The sequence below is a fragment of the Gossypium arboreum genome, chromosome 10 (assembly GCF_025698485.1).
Source record: "Gossypium arboreum isolate Shixiya-1 chromosome 10, ASM2569848v2, whole genome shotgun sequence".
Taxonomy (NCBI): Eukaryota; Viridiplantae; Streptophyta; class Magnoliopsida; order Malvales; family Malvaceae; genus Gossypium; species Gossypium arboreum.
Genome location: NC_069079.1, coordinates 126,028,645 through 126,048,587, shown reverse-complemented (window position 1 = coordinate 126,048,587; position 19,943 = coordinate 126,028,645). Strand labels below are relative to the sequence as shown.

Here is a 19,943-nt window from a genome sequence, read left to right as displayed (position 1 = left end):
CTCAGCTTGTAGGCCTTCCTCCAATGCTATGATCTACTGAGGATGTCTGTAAGAATTGAATCATCCATTTCTTTTTGGACTGGAAGAAAGAAATCCCTCGAGTTCCTTCATCCCTTACTTACGTGAATTTCTCAAACAATTGTCCTGTTTTAGTTTCTTGTATCATCTAGAAATTCCCAAAGTAATGTGCAAAACTTCATTTGTGAAAATATTTTAGTTCATCTATCATTATTTCAATGCAACATACTTTAAAAATATCGGGAGATGAGTAAATCTTTGAGAATAATTGGATTTGAATTGTTAACAGTGCAAAGGAAATAAGGATGATAGCATATCTTTAAGAAGAAATAGAATCTAAAGATAGCAAACAGGATAAAAATCAGATGCTTTAAATATCGCCGCTTGAGCATCTATAAATTAGTTCCCCGAAGCCTTTCTTGAGTTCGACATGTATTTAAAAGATCCAAAGTACTTTATTGATGCCTCAATGTACACTGTGCCTCACTCTGTCAAGTCAAATATAGCAAGGTTGTCAGATGCCTTTCAAAATTTGAGTCGCCTTTCGGGTTTTCAACTCAAAATCCCTTTGGTCACAAGGTGCCCTTTGTGGGTTTTCACCTTGGCCTCTCCATTTTTTTTTCAAGGCGCCCTTTGCGGGTTTTCACCTTAGATTCTTTTCGCTTTTAGACAAAGTACTTTTTGACTGAGTCTGAATTCACCGGATTGGGTAGGCTTTTTCCATCCATTTCTGTCAAAATCAATGCACCACCAGAAAAAACCTTCTTCACGACGTATGGGCCCTCCCAATTTGGCATCCATTTTCCTCTAAAGTCCTTCTGAATAGAAAGGATTTTCTTTAGCACAAGGTCCCCCTCACGGAATTCCCTTGGACGAACCTTTTTATCATAAGCTCGCATCATACGCTTCTGGTACATCTGACCATGTTGGATAGCCTTCAGCCTCTTTTCCTGAATCAAGTTTAGCTGGTCATATCGAGACTGAACCCATTCAGCTTCATCTAACCTTATCTCTGTTAAAATTCGGAGAGAAGGTATTTCCACTTCAATAGGTAAAACTACTTCCATCCCGTAAACTAACGAGAACGGAGTTGCCCCAGTAGAAGTTCTAACAGACGTTCGATAAGCCAAGAGTGCAAACGGTAGCTTTTCATGCCAATCCCTATAAGTCTCAGTCATCTTTCCCACTACTTTCTTAATGTTCTTATTGGCAGCCTCCACTGCCTCATTCATCTTTGGACGATAGGGTGAAGAGTTGTGATGCTTGATTTTGAACTGGTCGCAAACCTCTGCTATCATTTTGTTGTTCAAATTCAATGCATTGTCGGATATGATCCTCTTAGGCATTCCATACCGACAAATGATTTCCTTCTTCAAAAATCGACTTACAACTGTCTTGGTAACATTTGCGTAAGAAGCAACCTCTACCCATTTTGTAAAGTAGTCAATCACTACGTAAATAAACCGATGTCCATTCGAAGCTTTCGGCGATATTGGTCCGATGACATCCATGCCCCGTATGGAAAATGGCCATGGAGACGTCATGACATGTAAAGGTGAGGGTGGTACATGAATTTTGTCTCCATAAATCTGACACTTATGGCATTTTTTGGCATAGTTGATACAGTCTCCTTCCATAGTGGCCCAGTAGTAGCCAAACCTCATGATTTGTCTTGCCATCGTGAACCCATTTACATGCGTACCACATACACCTTCATGAACCTCTTCTAAAATTAGCTTGGCTTCCACAGCATCAACACATTTCAAAAGTACTTGGTCTTTCCTTCTCTTGTATAGAACATCCTCTTCTAAAACATAGTCACAAGCTAATCTTCTCAGGGTTCGTTTGTCATTTTTGGATGCCTGTGCTGGATATTTACGATCTCTTACATATCGTAATATATCCTGATACCAAGGATTGTCATCCTTTTCTTCCTCTTCAAGGTTACAACAGCTAGCTGGAGATTCATGGACACTCATTTGAATTGGTCTCATCTCTTCCTCTTTGTTTGCCTTAATCATTGAAGCCAAGGTTGCTAAAGCATCTGCCATCTGATTCTCATCTCGTGGGAGATAGTTGAAGGTGATGTCATCGAACTCTCTTAGTAACCCCAAAACTACCATTCGATAATTGATCAATTTAGGGTTTCTTGTCTCCTATTCACCTCTTAGCTGATAGATTACCAACGCAGAATCTCCATATACTTCTAGGGTTTTTATGCCTCTTTCTATGGCTGCTTGGAGCCCCATGATGCATGCTTCGTATTCAGCCATATCATTTGTACAGTGAAAATCCAACTTGCACGTGAACGGGTAATGGTCACCATTCGGGGATACCAAGACTGCCCCAATTCCATTTCCGACTGCATTAGAAGCCCCATCAAAATTTAGCTTTCATGGAGAATCTTCAGTTGCTGCTATACACATTAGCTCCTCATTTGGAAAATCAAAATTCAATGGCTCGTAATCCTCCAAAGCTCTACTGGCCAAGAAGTCTGCCACCGCACTTCCTTTGATAGCCTTCTGACTTACATAGACTATATCGGACTCTGAAAGCAAAATTTGCCATCTCGCCATTCTTCCATTTAAAGCCGTTGATTCCATCATGTATTTTAATGGATCTAATTTTGAGATGAGCCAAGTAGTATGGTATAGCATGTACTGTCTTAATCTCCGTGTGGTCCAAATCAACGCACAACACAACTTTTCGATTGGCGAATATCTCATTTCACAGTCAGTAAATTTCTTACTGAGATAATAAATTGCCTTTTCCTTTTTCCTTGACTTGTCATGCTGACCAAGCACACATCCCATAGAATTGCTAAAAACTGACAAGTATAGTATTAACGGTTTATCTGGACTAGGCGGAGATAACACTGGAGCATTCAACAAATACTGCTTGACTTTCTCAAAAGCATTCTGGCATTCTTCATCCCAAACACCTTGATTGTGCTTTCTGAGGAGACGAAAGATAGGATCACATTTCTTAGTCAATTGTGAAATGAACCGAGCAATGTAATTCAACCTTCCTAGGAATCCTCGAACTTCTTTTTGAGTACGTGGTGGAGGCAACTCTCGTATGGCTCTGACCTTGTCTGAGTCAACTTCAATTCCCTTTTCACTGACTACGAAGCCTAATAACTTCCCCGATCTGGCTCCAAAGGTGCACTTTACTGGATTGAGCTTCAACTGAAATTTTCTCAACCTTAAGAACAATCTTCTCAAGACCTCAATGTGTTCTTCTTCTGTTCGCGACTTGGCGATCATATCATCAACGTATACCTCAATATCCTTATGCATCATGTCGTGAAACAAGTTTACCATGGCTCGTTGGTATGTTGCGCCTGCGTTCTTCAACCCAAATGGCATTACTTTATAACAAAAGGTGCCCCACAATGTTATGAAAGTAGTTTTATCCATATCCTCTGGATGCATCTTTATCTGATTGTATCCTGAGAAGCCGTCCATGAAGGAGAACAACGAATATCCTGCTGTGTTGTCTACTAAAGTGTTAATGTGTGGCAGAGGAAAATTATCCTTTAGGCTTGCTTTGTTTAGATCTCTGTAATCAACGCACATTCGTACCTTCCCGTCTTTCTTAGGGACTGGTACAATATTAGCTACCCATTCAGAGTACTTCACTTCCTGCAAAAATCCTACATCAAACTGCTTCTTGACCTCATCTTTTATTTTCAGGATAATGCCTGGCCGCATTCTTCGCAACTTCTGTTGGACCGGTCTACATTCTTGTCTTATCGGAAGACGATGTACTATAATATCAGTACTCAATCCGGGCATATCCTGATAAGACCATGCAAAGATTCCTTGAATTCCTGAAGCAACTCAATCAAGCTACGCCTTGTGTCATTAGTGATCAGTGTTCCAATTTTCACCTCCTTCCCTTCCTCTAGGGCTATATTCTCTATTGCCTCTTTTTCATGTGGCATGATTTGTTTCTCCTCCTGTCTTACCATTCTTAATAGATCGAGAGATACGTCACAATCTTGAACATCTTCAAAATCCTGAGGCTCCTCTAAACACATGTCTTGCTCACAAGAGAAATCAGGAGCAGCAGTATTAGCGCTCATATCATTGATATCTAGAGACCTGTGAGGGGTATGAAAGAATATACAAAGAATGAATGAATTTAAGAATGATCGTTTATGTGCTATGAATAGAAGAATAAGAGTTGTTAGAATTTAAAGGAATATTTTAAAGGAATATTGGTTGATAAAAATGAGGCAATACTCTTTTAAATTAGTAAAAGTTATGCTTTATTTTAATAATAATAGATGAACATAAGCCTATTTTCACAAATGTAATCTTACTACTCCTAGGCCCTAGAGTAATAAACATGTTTCGAGAATTACTCTGAAATATTTCTAAAGACTACAGGAAGATCCTCCGCAGTCTAATTGTTTAGAGAACTCCCCGGTTCGTAAGGGCGAATACCCTCGAGGTTTTCCTGTCCAAACCACTCACTATGTACAACATTGATCTGATGACTCTCTTCTACCAGCAACCCTCCTAACTTAAAGGTTTTGGATATAGGTGGGAATTTCATCAGTTCCCACTCTACTTCTCCTCCATTCAAACGCGCCTTCCTTCTTGCTTGACGCTTTTCCATCTCCCGTCTCTTTTGTTTATGGTCTGGCTTAAAACCCAAACCAAAACGATCCTTCTTCTCTATCAATTTTGGGACTTGAATCCCTCCTTGCAATTGTCTTCCTAGTCCTTTTCCTGGCAATGCTCATTTCCCCATCATTACTTGCAGGGCCATCCTTGTTGCTCTGGATATTTTGGGAACCGGTACCTCGCTTCCCTCCGAAATGAAGGTAGCATTAATAATTTCCAAGGAACGAAAAGAACACTCGATAGCCTCCTCATTTGTCTCTACATAAGGGGCTTTACTGGTGACAGCTGCTATGATGTCCTCCTCTGCATTGATGGTTATCAAGCGTCCATCTGTCACTAACTTCAATTTTTGGTGCAGTGAAGAGGGCACCGCTCCTACTGAGTGTATCCATGGCCTTCTCAACAAACAATTATCCACATTATGACATGTCTTCATGTGCAAACTGTCGATGGGTAATCTGTTCAATGTAGATAATGGAAGGACATTCAAAGCGGACCCATTATCAACGAGTACACTTGGAAGCGTGTATCCTTGCAACGAGTGGTGATGTGCAAAGCCTTAGTTGACCCTATGCCCCCAGGTGGAATTTCATCATCATTGAAGTAGATGAAATTATCAGCATTGATGTTATTTATCAACCGGTCCAACTTATTGACAGATATATCATGAGTGACATATGTCCCGTTGAGTACCTTCAACAATGCTTCTCGATGCACTTTAGAGCTTAGCAATAAGGCTAAAACCGATATGCGTGCTAGTTGCTTACGCAACTGCTTGACCACACTGTACTCACTATGCTTAAGGAACTTTAGAAATTCCTTTGCTTCCTCCTCCCTCACTGGCTCGTTAACAGGTACTTCACTCTTTTTCTCAATTTCAACATTCTTGGGTTTTGCGAGCTCCACTCTGACGTCCCCCATATCATAACGCTTCCCACTTCGCGTATGGGAACCTTCATCTCGTACATATTTAGATGCGCTGGCTATGTTTCCTTCTCCCAGCACCGTCACGCTACAGTCATAACTCCATGGTACTTTCTTGCTATTCTTGTAAGGGAAAGGAGTAGGTGTATGGATAATAACCTTGGGCGCTGCTGGTGTCCCCATTTTATTATTCCCTGGCAGAGAGATAATGATCTTTGGTCTACTGGTTCTTTGCTATTCATTTTCCAGCACACATACTTGCTTTTCACTAGAGCTACCTTCATAAACCTGTAGCTCTTTGTTGTCTATGAAGCCTTGTACCAAGGCCTTGAATTCCTCGCAATCTTCACAAAACTTACCGTAATCCCACATTCTTTCTTTCGTATTTTTAGAGGTTAACATACCTCTCTTCATCATCTCCTCCCAGATTACCCTCATAGGCATCCTTATCTCATCAACCTTTTCTTTTTCCCTTTTTTCACCGGCTTCACCAATGGCATTTACTCCTTGATTGTCATGGTTCAACAAAGGATTCTCAGTATTTGGGGTACTCTCAAATTTCAAAACCCCATTCTTGATCAACCTCTCTACGGCTTTCTTGAATCCAGACAATTCTCGATTGAGTGCCCGATATTCCAAAGATGATACTCACATCCGGCATTTGCATCATACCATTTAGGATACGGAGGTTGTAATGGTTTTAAGTGGAAAGGGGCTATAGCATGCGCATCATATAGATTTTGATAGAGTTCCCTATACGTCACAGGTATAGGTGTAAATTGCATCCTCTCATGCCTAATGTTGGATTCCTGCTTTTGAGAGTCTTGTTGCCCAACTGTGGCTACTTTGGGCTGGCTAACTGTGACTGCTTTTGAATTGAAACCACTTGTATTGTTTACCTCATTGTCTTTTCTTCTTGGGGCTGATCTTTTGACTACTTCCCCCTCAATTCTTCCTCCTCTTATGGCATTCTCTATCATCTCTCCTGCCATAACTATGTCCGCAAAACTTTTAGTAGTGCTTCCAATCATATGAGTAATAAATGGGGCTTTCAGAGGATTAATAAATAATATAGTGGTCTCCTTCTCCAACAGTGGTGGTTGGACCTGCATCGCTACCTCTCTCCACCTCTGTGCATATTGCCTAAAATTCTCATTAGGCTTCTTCTCTATGTTTTGCAGGGTAATCCTGTCAGGGGTCATGTCTGTTACATGATTGTACTGTTGCATGAAGGCTTGTGCAAGATCCCTCCATGAACCTATTCTAGCCCGGCTCAACTGATTGTACCATCTGGCTGCCGCTCCTATCAAACTATCTTGAAAACAATAGATCAACAGCTGATCATTGTTTACATACCCCGTTATCCTTCTGCAAAACATTGTGATATGGGCCTCTGGGCAAGTGGTGCCATTGTACTTTTCAAATTATGGCATTTTGAATTTGTGAGGTAACACTAGGTTTGGGACCAGACTTAAGTCATTGGCATCAACCCCATGATTATTGCCAATGCCTTCCAAAGCCTTGAACTTTTCTTCTAACCATCTGTAGCGTTCATCCAATTGCCTTGTAGCTTCAACCTTCAAATCCTCCTTTTCCACCATATCTAGATCGGGAACAAGAGGATTAGTAAGATTGTCACTCATATTAAGTCCTGAACCAATCGGGAAATTCACATGGACACCAGCATCAATTGGCCCGTACTGAGGCCTCAGAGTAGTAGATGGTCTTCTAGGAGGTGCCTCAGTTTGCAATGATACATGCGGCGGTGTAAAACCTGGAGGAGGACCCTCATTTTCCTCTTCAGTGATGGCCATAGGAGCTTTTCTTTTATCAGTGGCCCTCAGTAACTGAGCCATTTCAGCCATTATATTCCTCTGAGCTTCCATCATTTGTTCCCTCATCTCATTCTGCATCTTAGCCAACTGCTCTTGCAACTGGTCTTGCATATCCTTTTGCAATTGCTCAAACCTTTGATCCATGTTCTTAGTTTTAGTGCGAGTGCCGTAAGGATATATAATTTCCAGTTTTCTTTTCTACCTTTATAAAGAAAATTTAACTAATTAGGGTCTTTCTATAACCTTAAATGCATATGATATGATATAATGCAAATGTATGAATGCAGTGAAGGAATCAATCTCGATTCAATCTCATTTAGAAAACTTTATTTAGAAAAAGAATATCTTTCCATATAAATGGATTACAAGTATGCTTTCGCCCTAATGCCCAAAGTTTTAACTCTATCTAATAAAAGGGCTAACTCTCTTCCTATGTTTGACGACGACCCACACATCATACTCAATACATCGGCTCGTACAGCCAAGTCTTGTACATATTCGCAACCTCTCGAATCTGAGCTATGGCTTCTTCCATGACATGATCCCTTTCTCTAATTTGCCCTCTAGACTGATGAAGCTCTCCCTTTAGATAATCTCCTTGCGTCTCGAGTTGCTCGATCTGAAGTTTACCTTCCTGCAATACTGCTTCCAAATCTTCAACTTTATTCTTTAGCTCTTTTAACTCGACTGTAGAATCATGGTTGCGATGCCAACGAATGGATCTTCCAAGCTCAGTTACTTTAGACTTCAACCCTTTATTCTCTTCTTCTAATGCCAAATTCCGCAATTGCATCTCCTGAAACTTCTTCTCCCAATACACAGCTCTAGCCTTTCCTTCTTGGACCTCTTTTCAGAATCGATCCAAGACCCTCCTATTTTCGCTCTTCTCAAGGATACCTGTGCCTTCTTGTAGTGTTCCTTCAAGTCATCTCTATCCTCTTCAATCTTCCTCTTTTCCTTTCTTTCTTTTTCGACTTCCATCTTTTGTACATCAATATCTAAACTCAAGTAAATCTTTTCTTCTTCAAGTTTTGCTATCCTTTTCTCGAGCTCTAGATTTTTCCTCTCAAATTCTTCTTCATAATTTCTAACTCCAAGGGCATCACTTACAGATATTCCTCCATCGGTCGAGCTCCTTCCATATTTGGCTCAAGAACGTTATCATTGATCCTTCTACCTCTCCATTCAACATATTTTGGAGTCGTAGCTGGGCCAATAGCTACTCATTTCAACCGACACATCTTGTTCCAAGCACTAGAGATCTCACCGACCCTTTTCTTGTAATTGGCTCCTCTATATGCAAACTCACTTTGAATTAGCCCATGAGTTGTTGGCATGAACTGCCTCAAACCGAATTGTCTTAACACGAGCAAGGGAACATAACCAATGGCACCCCAAATTCCCAATAAAGGGACCCAATTGAAACTGCCGCAACGGTAAAGAACCTCACCAGGAATCATCCACGGAGCTCTCCACTCAACATCTTTTGAGTGAAGATTTTGAAGTAGTGCAATCCAATTCTCCTCTGGAACATCAACTCTCCTAATTGAAATGACTATGTCCTTCAGCAGTGAGTAATCCTCGAAGAAAACCCAACAAACGACCTTATCTATCAACCGAAAATGACTATAGAACCAAGCTAGAAGCAATTGTGCACAACCAACAAACCTGCCTGCACCATCTTTTCTACATGTGCCTAAGGACCTGAATGTCTCTGCCAAAATTGCAGGGACAGAAGTAACCCTCTTACTGAGTCTATGGAAAAGATCCGTGGTTGCCTCATCCACATATCCCAAAGCCCTAGGGAACACCATCAATCCGTACAAACTTAAGGCAAAAACATTTACCCTCTTTGTTTCATCGGGATGCGTCAAAATCAGACCCTTCAAAGCATCCCATGAAATGCACTTGCACTCACCCTTCTCTTTAATTTTGGCCGTAATCCACTACTCACTTATCCCTATAATAGCCATCAATTTCTTCCAAAAGGTAGGGACATTAGCAGCTCTAGAATAGATTCTATCTTCTTGGAACCTGGGATAACGTAACAAAGCAGTGTACTCCTCTACGGTAGGCACTAAATCTACCTCCCCGAAAGTAAAGCAACTGTACGCTGGATTCCAAAACTGAGCGAGGGCTCGAAACAAGTGCTCATCTATTTGAACATCGAGCAAGTAAGGTAAGTCTCCATAATTACCGTAGAATAACTGTTTAGTCTCGTTGCCCCATTGATCCCAAATCTCCTTAAGCTCTTGGAGATTATTCTGTGTAACACTGATGCGAGTATATCCTGACAGCTCCGACATATATCCCGCAGCTATACTATCTCTCTTTTCTAACTGAGTTTACTCAGACCATCTATGGACGTTGGCGTTGCCCTCCACTCTATCAAGAAGTTCGTTCTCCATAATAAAACTCTCTAATTTAGACACTGACCGTGAATCGATCCCTTTGTAAATGCAAAATGTCATGCAAACAAAAGAAGAGAAATAGTCAGTATCACATGATATCAATAAATCTCAACAATAATTTATAAGGGTAATATCTAAAGTTTAACTCTAACTAAGTTGGGCTCTTATGGTTTTTTCTATATGAGGTTGGTTCTAAAGTTTGAGGTACCTGAACCAGCAGATTCCTCGATCCTCACCCATTATAGGCTCATTTGAATCGAGTTCAGTTCAGGGGAATACATTTCCCTATGGCTACACGGAGATGAAAATCTCACGAAATCATAGGTACGGATGTATCCCAAAAGTGATCCACTATCCTGCACGAAGGTGAAAACCTCACGAAGGCGTAGCTTCTCACTCCCACTTAAGGTTGTGACCACAACGGTCATGCAAATGCAATGCGTATTAGAATATAGCAACACATGCAATAATACAAACACATGTAATGCAAAGAGGATTAAATCTTAGAATTTTTTAAATTTCCGACATCAAGACAAGAGATAATCAATTACACGGCTTGACTCTCTTATTGGTCCCCAGTGGAGTCGCTAAGCTGTCGAAACCATTTTCAAATCGAGTTTTGGAAAATGGGAATCGACTTTAAGAAAAATGAAAACGGGAGTCGCCACCAATCTTTTTAGGTGTGATTGGATCACCTTTAAAACATTTGTTTTAAAATCGTTGGTTTTGGTCTACGAAATCAAAAGAATGGGTTCGGGAGTCGGTTACGTACGAGGAAGGGTTAGTACCCTCGTAACGCCCAAAAATTGGTACCTAATTGATTATCAAATGTCTTTAAGGTCGGAAATTAGAAATTCTAAGATGTAATCCTCTTTAAAGTATTTGAAAATTTGGGTTTACTTGTATCAAAGTATCGACTATAGGTTAGCCTTTAGAAATCTCTATCTCAAAACAGCAAAATGCTACATCCAGTAAGTTAGGACATATCACTTTGCAATTCCAAGACAGTCACTTATATTTTGAGATCCTTTAAAAACTTTAGAAGGGTACTTGACTATTCGAACTTAACGAGAAAAGTTACAACCCAATAAGTTAGGGCACTACTTTTTTCGAAATTTTCAAACACCAAGTATTGCCTTTATATTTTTTTGAAAATTTTGGAGACTTGTCCTTTTAAAGATGATGCGTGGAGATTTATATTGCATTATAAATCATAATAATATATTATTGTACTAGGTAAATAAAAATGAATACTACGATATAAAGAATAATACATATAAAGCAAAAAAAAATGCAAACAAAGATATATAGCATGAATAAACAAGATATATAAACATATGAGATAATATTTAAATGATGCATGATATAAAACAAACATAATCAAATAATGCATGATATAAAAATAGAATAAATGTAATGTCAATATGCATATAATTATAAAAAATTTAACACATACATGAAACATACAATACAAAACATATAGAAGAACTAATAAAAATGATTGATTGCTAACAAAATATACATACAAATAAAAACGAGATATTTCATTTCCATTTTAAAATAGTATCTAATATATAATATAATAACATAATAAAAGAATAATAATTATATAATAATATATTAGTTTGAAAGTATGTAAGAGATTTCATAATATAACAATATTAGTTTAAAATGAAATAATATATATATATAGTAAATAAATAAAAAATGAAATGTGTATATAATGTGAGTTAAAAATATGATTTAATAATAATAATTTACATTTTTTAATATATATATATATATATAAAATAATATAATTTACGATACATGATATACATAACATCTATATAAAAAAACAATAAATAATATAAAAATGAAACAAAATAAAGATTATATAATAAAATGTAATATAAACATATAAGAAAAATAATAAATATAATATAAAGTAACGTATATATATATATATATATATATATATATAAGTAATTAATAAATATAATATATGTGAAAATATAATAATATATGAAAGAGATGTAAAATAATAATTTAAGGAAAATAATATATATAATAAGTAATAATAATATATAATTAAAAGAATACTTATAATAAAACAATTTTATAATATATAATATAAAAGTAAAATTAAAATAAACAAATAATATATATATATATATATATATATATATATATATATATAGAATAATATAATAAATATAGGACTAAATTTAAAGTTTAACAAAATTATGGGGCAAATTTTGAAAGGAATAAAACTGAATTAAGGATTAAAATAATAGATAATGAGTAAGGATTAAAATTAAAACTAGAGAGAATATTAGGGTTAATTTAAAAAAATAAAAAAAACAATTTGGATTAATTTGGAATGCACGCTAAAAGCTCAGGGACTCACTGGGTAAATAACCCTAGTCCCTGAAACGGTGTCACTCTCAGGGTTAGCTTTTTAAAGAACAGAGGACTAAATTATAATGAAAACAGAAGATTTGGGCCAATTTTAAATAAAACGAGATTTGAATCAGATGAAATTAAATAATCTAAAAATGCGGAAGGACCGAGGGAATAAATGTCTCACTATAGCGGTAAAACACGCGGACCTTCGGATCAGATCGGGTCGGATTTTGGACCCTATATAAATCCCACTTTGCCCGAGAAAAAAATCATTCTGTAACTCCTTTAAAAAAAAACTAAAAAACCTCTGAAAAAGGGCTCTGACCCTCGGAGCTCCGGCCTCGTGGCCGTCCTGGCTCGTCCTAGGGTTTGGCGTGCGTGGTCTCCATACACTTAACGAGCCGCCACCAAAGCCACCGTATACGATGGTTAGGGTTTCAAAAACCCTCCATTTTCTTTGCCGATTCTCAGGTATCAACCTTCTCCCTCTGTTCTTAGTTTCTATTTTTTAGATCTGCGTGTGTGCATGTTAGTAAATGACCAGATAAGCTTAAAAAAGAAAAATACGATTCGATTACCTTTGAAAAACGAGATTCGCTTTTTATTTCTCTGTTTCAAAAGGATTACAATGGTTCGTGCTATTCTATTAGGTAAATCCCTATACCTTCTTTTTTGTTTCTCTTTGCTTCTAAAAACTCTCTTTTTTTGATTCCCTGCTATTCTTCTCTCTGCTTATGTGTGGGTGTATTTCTGCTATCGGGTCTCTCCCTCCATGTGTGTCCTTTTTTACAGATTAAAAAAAAGGCTTTATAGCCTCGACTACTACAAGTTTTGGAAAGAAATCTTTGATTTCTTTCCGTATTTGCTTCGCATGTCTACTGTGATTTTCTTCCCTTTTCTTGCAGGTACTTGCGAAAAATCCGGCAATGGCAAAGGTTTGACGATGGTCTACTAGTGGCGTTGATCTCGGCGTGACTTGGGGCCTGGAATCATGGCCTTGACGGGGTAGCAGGAGCTGAAGAGTCATGAGGCCTGGCTTCTGGAACCTTCTGTTTGTGGCGCGAGGAGAAAGAGGGCAGAAACCCTAGGGTTTCCTGCCTGGGTCTGCAGATGTTTGGGCCAATTGGGCCTCTGGAAATTTTGGGTTTGTAATGGGTAGAGGTGTTTTGGGCTACCAGTCTGTAACGGGTCCATTGCAACTGTTTGGGACTTAGTTTAGGCTGGGATAGTCTAGTAAAATTTGGTTGTTGGGTCTGTGTATTTAGGCTTTGTAAAAAAACTTTTATGGACTGTTTAAATTAAATAAATAAATATTTATTTATTTATCTATTAATTTTTCAGTTTTAATAATCCGGGCAAATTTTGGTGATTACAATATATTTCAGCACACTCGAACTCACTTTCTCTTATATTGATAACAATATCCATACTAATCGAGTTAAGACTCAATCGATAATTATAGATTTGATTTTTTTTTGTGAAGGGGAGGCAAGACTGATTTGAAGCTAAGCATCAAAACCTCTGAATTTATCAACTTTGTCAAACGTTTCATTGTCAGTTACAGTGACATCTAACTATATACCATTCATTCCACAAACTAAATAAGAATACATTAAATAAGACAACTTGGTAAAGATTTCAAGAAAATCCATTCACATGGAATCCTATGAGGTGGAGAATGATGCTTTATATTTTAGGAATTTACAAAATTTTAAAATTAACATTTATCAATTTTTAATGTTGAAGTTAAATTTATTAAATGTTTTTAAAATTTGAATTAAATTAATAAAATTTGTAAATATTGAGGGTTAAATTTGTTAAATTTTTATATTTAATATCAAATTGATAGAATGTGTAAATATTAAAAGGCTAAATTTATTATTAAATTAATAAAAAAGTCCACATCAATATTTCTGTTAAATTTCAAACTGTTGTTAATATTTAATGACTAAAAAATTTAAATTTGAATAGTTTAATTACTAAAATAGAAAAAAAATTAAAGATTGAATCATTAAAATAGGACCATTTCTAGACTTTACCCAAAAAATACCAGTTGGCTTTATGTGTCAGAATTGAAGATAAATGTGTTATCCACTTAATTATTCTTTGTCTTCTTGCTCTTAACTACTAGTTTTATGTTATCCACTTATTATTATTATTATTATTATTATTATTAGAGAATGACATATATATGAATAAAGTTGTCCATGGAATGGATTCAACTCTAACAAAATTTTAGGTCCGATTTTTAAGTATGGAATTGTCCAGACTTAAAAAATGAGTTTAATTTTTCGCTAAACTCTCATCTCGATCCATATGTTTTAATTTTAATTTTATATAAAATTTAACAAATATAATATACCAAATACACTAAAAATATTAAATTACATATTTTCAATAAATTAAAATAAATTTTAAAAAGTTTTATATTTAAAAAAACTAAGATAAGTACAAGATAACAAACAAATGCCTCTAAATAGTGGCAAAATTAACAATAAAATAAGTGTTATACAATATCCAAACATTAAAAAAATACAATTCACGGGGAAATAAAGAAATCAACGGGTGTTTCCAAGTATATTACTCAAAAATATCTACACAATACGCCCAGTCGATTGGAATTGAATAAATTTTGTCCCTATTTTACAAACATACAATTCACGGGGAAATAAAAAAATAAATCAAATTAAATGTTCATAGGTCACCACTTCCCGAAAATATGAAAATATGACATTAGATATATAATATATTAAGTATAAGTATATAATTAATTATATATATAACGCATATTTTTATATAGTTTAAATAAGATTAAATTTTAAAAATTTTAAAAATATAAAAATTAAAATCCACCAAAATTAGAATATTCAATTTTAGCATGATAGCAAAAATTCAATCCATATATATTTATAACACATTTCAAATGTGAGGTAAATTATTAGGACCACTTTCTCTCCTTGAGAAATCTGGCCCCATTAGTGATGAATGGGGCACCTCGGAAGCTCAAGGCTGAGCAACATGCTTAACTTTTTATTCCACTTCACGTGTGATTGCAGATTTGTTCAAAAGCATCGCCCCCGCAATTCTCTTATTATTATTATTATTATTATTATTATTATTATTATTATTATTCTTTCCTTCTTTCTTTTCACGTTTTTCTTTTTTGTTTTCCTTTCCATTCCTTTTTTTTAATTGAAAATTTTAGTCACTGTACTCAATAACTATCGATGTTGCCATTTACAATAGCCTTCTGTGTCGATTACGGTATCAAAGAAGAGATTTCCTATTCGTTCACTTCTACAATTTAAATTTCCCAGAAGTCGACTCCAAATTCTTTAAAACAATGACCAAGGCTTCAAACTACTCTTTCTTCGATCTCTGTTTCGCTCCACCAGATTGTCGCCAGTTGGATATATGTTATTCCCTGTAGTTAAACACAGTACCTCATTGTTTGGATCACTGAAATAAATTAAATTAATTCAAACAACATTTTTTAAAAATTTAAATTGGTATCACTTGACACATTAACGGTATCATCTTAAAAATATAATTGAATTAATAATTTTTAATGATTCAGGTTAAAATGGGACATAAAAGTAAATTATCTTGATTGTGACGATGATATTGAATGTAAAATGCGAAGTTTAATAAGAAATATAGGTCATACTAATTGAAGAAGACAAAAGCCTTCCAATTCGTTTGGTGTTTTCTACTTAATAGTTTGTCCTTTTAACTCAAGTGGACAAATATAGAACCAAATGGACAATCTCATAAGTTCCTTGTGCCAGGAAAACAACTTCTATCATTACTATTCATCGTACAATTGTGCCCTTCCACATTTTTTATCAAATTCTTTTAGATTTTTAATTAATTATTCAAAAAATTGATTGGAATTAATTTTGTTGACCCGTACAGTTGTTAAGAGATAAGCTACTGGTTAAGAAACAGTGGTTAAAGGCCAGTTTATCATTTAAGTTCAACAGTGCCGTGAAAAGTATTTTTGAAAAAATTGATAGTATTTATGATTGTTATAAAGTTGAAGATTTAAGGAGGGTTAAAAAGGTTTTTAATTAAAAAATACTTTTTCAAAATGTAAAAGCTATAAGTTTTGGATTGGCTTAAAAATCTAATTTAAAATCAATGTTTGGTAGCATATTTTGGTTTGAAATCATTGTCCAGGTTGAACTATGCTTTTCAACCTTAATGGTAAACATTCTAAGAGAGTGAGCATTCCTTCAAACATTGCGATAAACATGAATAAAATAAGGGATATATTGCTTGTTTATGTAATTCGGCTTCCTTATGTCAATGAAACTTAACTCAGTGAGAAGTATCAACTATCTTCAAAAACTTATAACAAGTGACTCTAAATAAGGCTAAATTTATTATTAAATTAATAAGAAAAGTTCACGTCAGTATTTCTGTTAAATTTCAAACTGCTATTAACATTTAATGACCAAAAAATTTAATTTCAAATAGTTTAATGACCAGAATAGAAAAAAATTAAAAATTGAATGATTAAAATAAAACATCAACAATAATTTAATGACCATTTTTATAATTTACCCAAAAATGACCAGTTGGCTTTATGTGTCAGAATTGAAGATAAATGTTCTCACAGGTCCGATTTTTAAGTTTGGGATTGGCTAGACCCGAAAAATGGGTTTAATTTTTTGCTAAACTCCTATCTCGGTCCGTATTTTTTAATTTTAATTTTATATAAAATTTAACAAATATAATACACCAAATACACCAAAAATATTAAATTACATGTTTTTCAATAAATTAAAAATAAATTTTAAAAGTTTTATACTTAAATAAAAACTAAGATAAGTCAAAGATAACAAACAAATGCCTCTAAATAGTGGCAAAATTAACAATAAAATAAGTGTTATACAATATCCAAATATTAAAAAAAATAGTAGTAGCATAATAGTGAAATGGCAGTAAAATAGTGGCAAAAAGTGAGAAAAGAACATCAAAATATGGAAAAATAGCAGAAAAAACAACAATTTTTTTTTTGAAAATTCAGGTCGAGTTGAGCCTGGACAAAAAAACCTAACCCAAGGCTCAGTTCATTTTCTAAACAGGCATTGTCTTTTTATCCAAGCCCATTTTTTGGACATATATTTTTTTCCAAACCCTCTCATTTTTTTGAGCGGGCATTCCTTGGCTCGATTCATGGATAACTCTATATATGATATAGGTAAAAAGTTTATGTAATAAATTTATGGGATAAATACCAAAACTATACATGAATTATGGTTTAATGTGCAATTATATACATGAAATTTTGATTTGATCTAATTCTTGTAAATTATTAATACAATTATTGATATAACATCATTTTATGTTATATATTTCATATATGAATAATTATATTTACCCAATATAAAAATAAATTGATGTATTTATATGATATAGGTAAAAAGTTTATGTAATAAATTTATGGGATAAATACCAAAACTATACATGAATTATGGTTTAATGTGCAATTATATACATGAAATTTTGATTTGATCTAATTCTTGTAAATTATTAATACAATTATTGATATAACATCATTTTATGTTATATATTTCATATATGAATAATTATATTTACCCAATATAAAAATAAATTGATGTATTTATATGATATAGGTAAAAAGTTTATGTAATAAATTTATGGGATAAATACCAAAACTATACATGAATTATGGTTTAATGTGCAATTATATACATGAAATTTTGATTTGATCTAATTCTTGTAAATTATTAATACAATTATTGATATAACATCATTTTATGTTATATATTTCATATATGAATAATTATATTTACCCAATATAAAAATAAATTGATGTATTTATATGATATAGGTAAAAAGTTTATGTAATAAATTTATGGGATAAATACCAAAACTATACATGAATTATGGTTTAATGTGCAATTATATACATGAAATTTTGATTTGATCTAATTCTTGTAAATTATTAATACAATTATTGATATAACATCATTTTATGTTATATATTTCATATATGAATAATTATATTTACCCAATATAAAAATAAATTGATGTATTTATTTATTTAAATGTGTATGATTAAATCAAAATTAAAGTTTTAAGTATATATTTGAACCAAAATTAGAGTATCACGTGTATAATTGCACCAAATTAAAGTTTATGCGTTACACCCCCTAACCCCAAACTGTTACCGGAACAGGGTTATGAGGCGTTACCGGACTTATACAGTAGCATTTGCATAAAATCGAGTCATAAATTTGCATTCCAAATTAAAACTTCTCAAATTTCACTATAAAGTCCCTAATATGGGCCTACGGGGCCCAATACATACTTTAGAAATAATTCGGGATTAAACCGGTAATTTTGGAAACTTTACCATGAAGATAGGTACACACGCCTGTGTGGCCTGGGACATGGCCGTGTGGCCAGCCCGTGGGGCTCCCATGGCCGTGGGTAGATCTAACTTACACACACGGCCGTGGGAACAGCCCGCGTGACATAAACAGAGAGCCACACGGCCTTAGCACACGCCCATGTGACTTGGCCGTGTGAAAACATGATTTTTGACCATTTTTAAGCTATTTCCACATGCTAAACACATCTAATTCACATCCAAACTTTTACTAATAGTTCTTAAATAAAATATCATTCATTATGCCATTCAAACTTAGCAAATATTCGTTCATTCATTTCAATACCTCTTAAGGATTATATACCACAATTCATTTCAAAATTATATTACATTATCACATTAATTAAACTCATGTAAGTTTAACATCCAAAATATGCATATTTCATACCATGCTTCAATAACTTTCAAGTTTATTCACTATCATGTACAAAATTACACGTTAACAACCTAGATACATGCCATTTTACCAAAAGAAAGTATTCACCACTTTGAGCCCGGGATTGGCTTGGATGTTGAGTCATTAGCTTTCTTTCGTACCTAGTCCTGCACACGAAAACATACCGTGCACTGAGTATACACTCAGTGGTATTTCTATAAACTAATACTTAGAACAATAATAAGTCGTATATATATATTGTAACTCAAAACATTTACTTTCATAATCTTAATAACTTAATCTCTTATCTTCATCTTATAGCTCTTAAATGTAATTAAGCAATTCTTTATATATATTTCATATCGTTCGATATCTTTTAATAATCATATAATGATACAAATACATAACCAATAGTAGTTAATATTTGTCTTCAGTACTTTCATTTACCCCTATTAACATAACTCGGACCTAAATGGATACGCGGATCCAACCCTCACACTGGGGATAATATACAGTGTTTCATTGGTCGAAACTGGAATACACCATAGGGTAGCAGTAACAGTAATAGTAACAGTAACAGTCATAGTCAGGTACAAAGTACCTCTTTGGAACGAATCTAGAACAGTCACAGTAATCGACAGATATAGTGTCTCATCGACACACAGTCGGAATATCCCTGAACACTTTCAATCCTATGGCATGCCAATTGTATCTGACTAGCCCGACACTGTTAATAGGGTATTCAAATTGTTTCATTTCAATACAGAAATATTAATAGTTTCCATCATATCATTCATCATACATTCTAACTATTAAAATAACAATTACATTGTATTAAATCACTAAGCATAGTTTATAGAAATACAAACCAAAATTCTCGGGTTTATTCGATATCCTAGTTCACTTTCTCCTTTCCCTTTTTCGATGATGTTTCCAGTG

General features: G+C 34.6%; 1 long non-coding RNA gene and 1 pseudogene across 1 annotated transcript; one reads left to right on the top strand and one right to left on the bottom strand.

Annotated features, from left to right (window-relative positions):
• Positions 1-683: 683 nt before the first annotated feature.
• On the bottom strand, positions 684-3,596 carry LOC108481457 (uncharacterized; annotated as a pseudogene).
• An 8,882-nt stretch (positions 3,597-12,478) lies between these two features.
• LOC128281433 (uncharacterized) lies at positions 12,479-13,518 on the top strand. Its single transcript, XR_008271641.1, has 2 exons — positions 12,479-12,678; positions 13,113-13,518. It is a non-coding gene; the product is annotated as an uncharacterized LOC128281433 (long non-coding RNA).
• Positions 13,519-19,943: the final 6,425 nt, after the last annotated feature.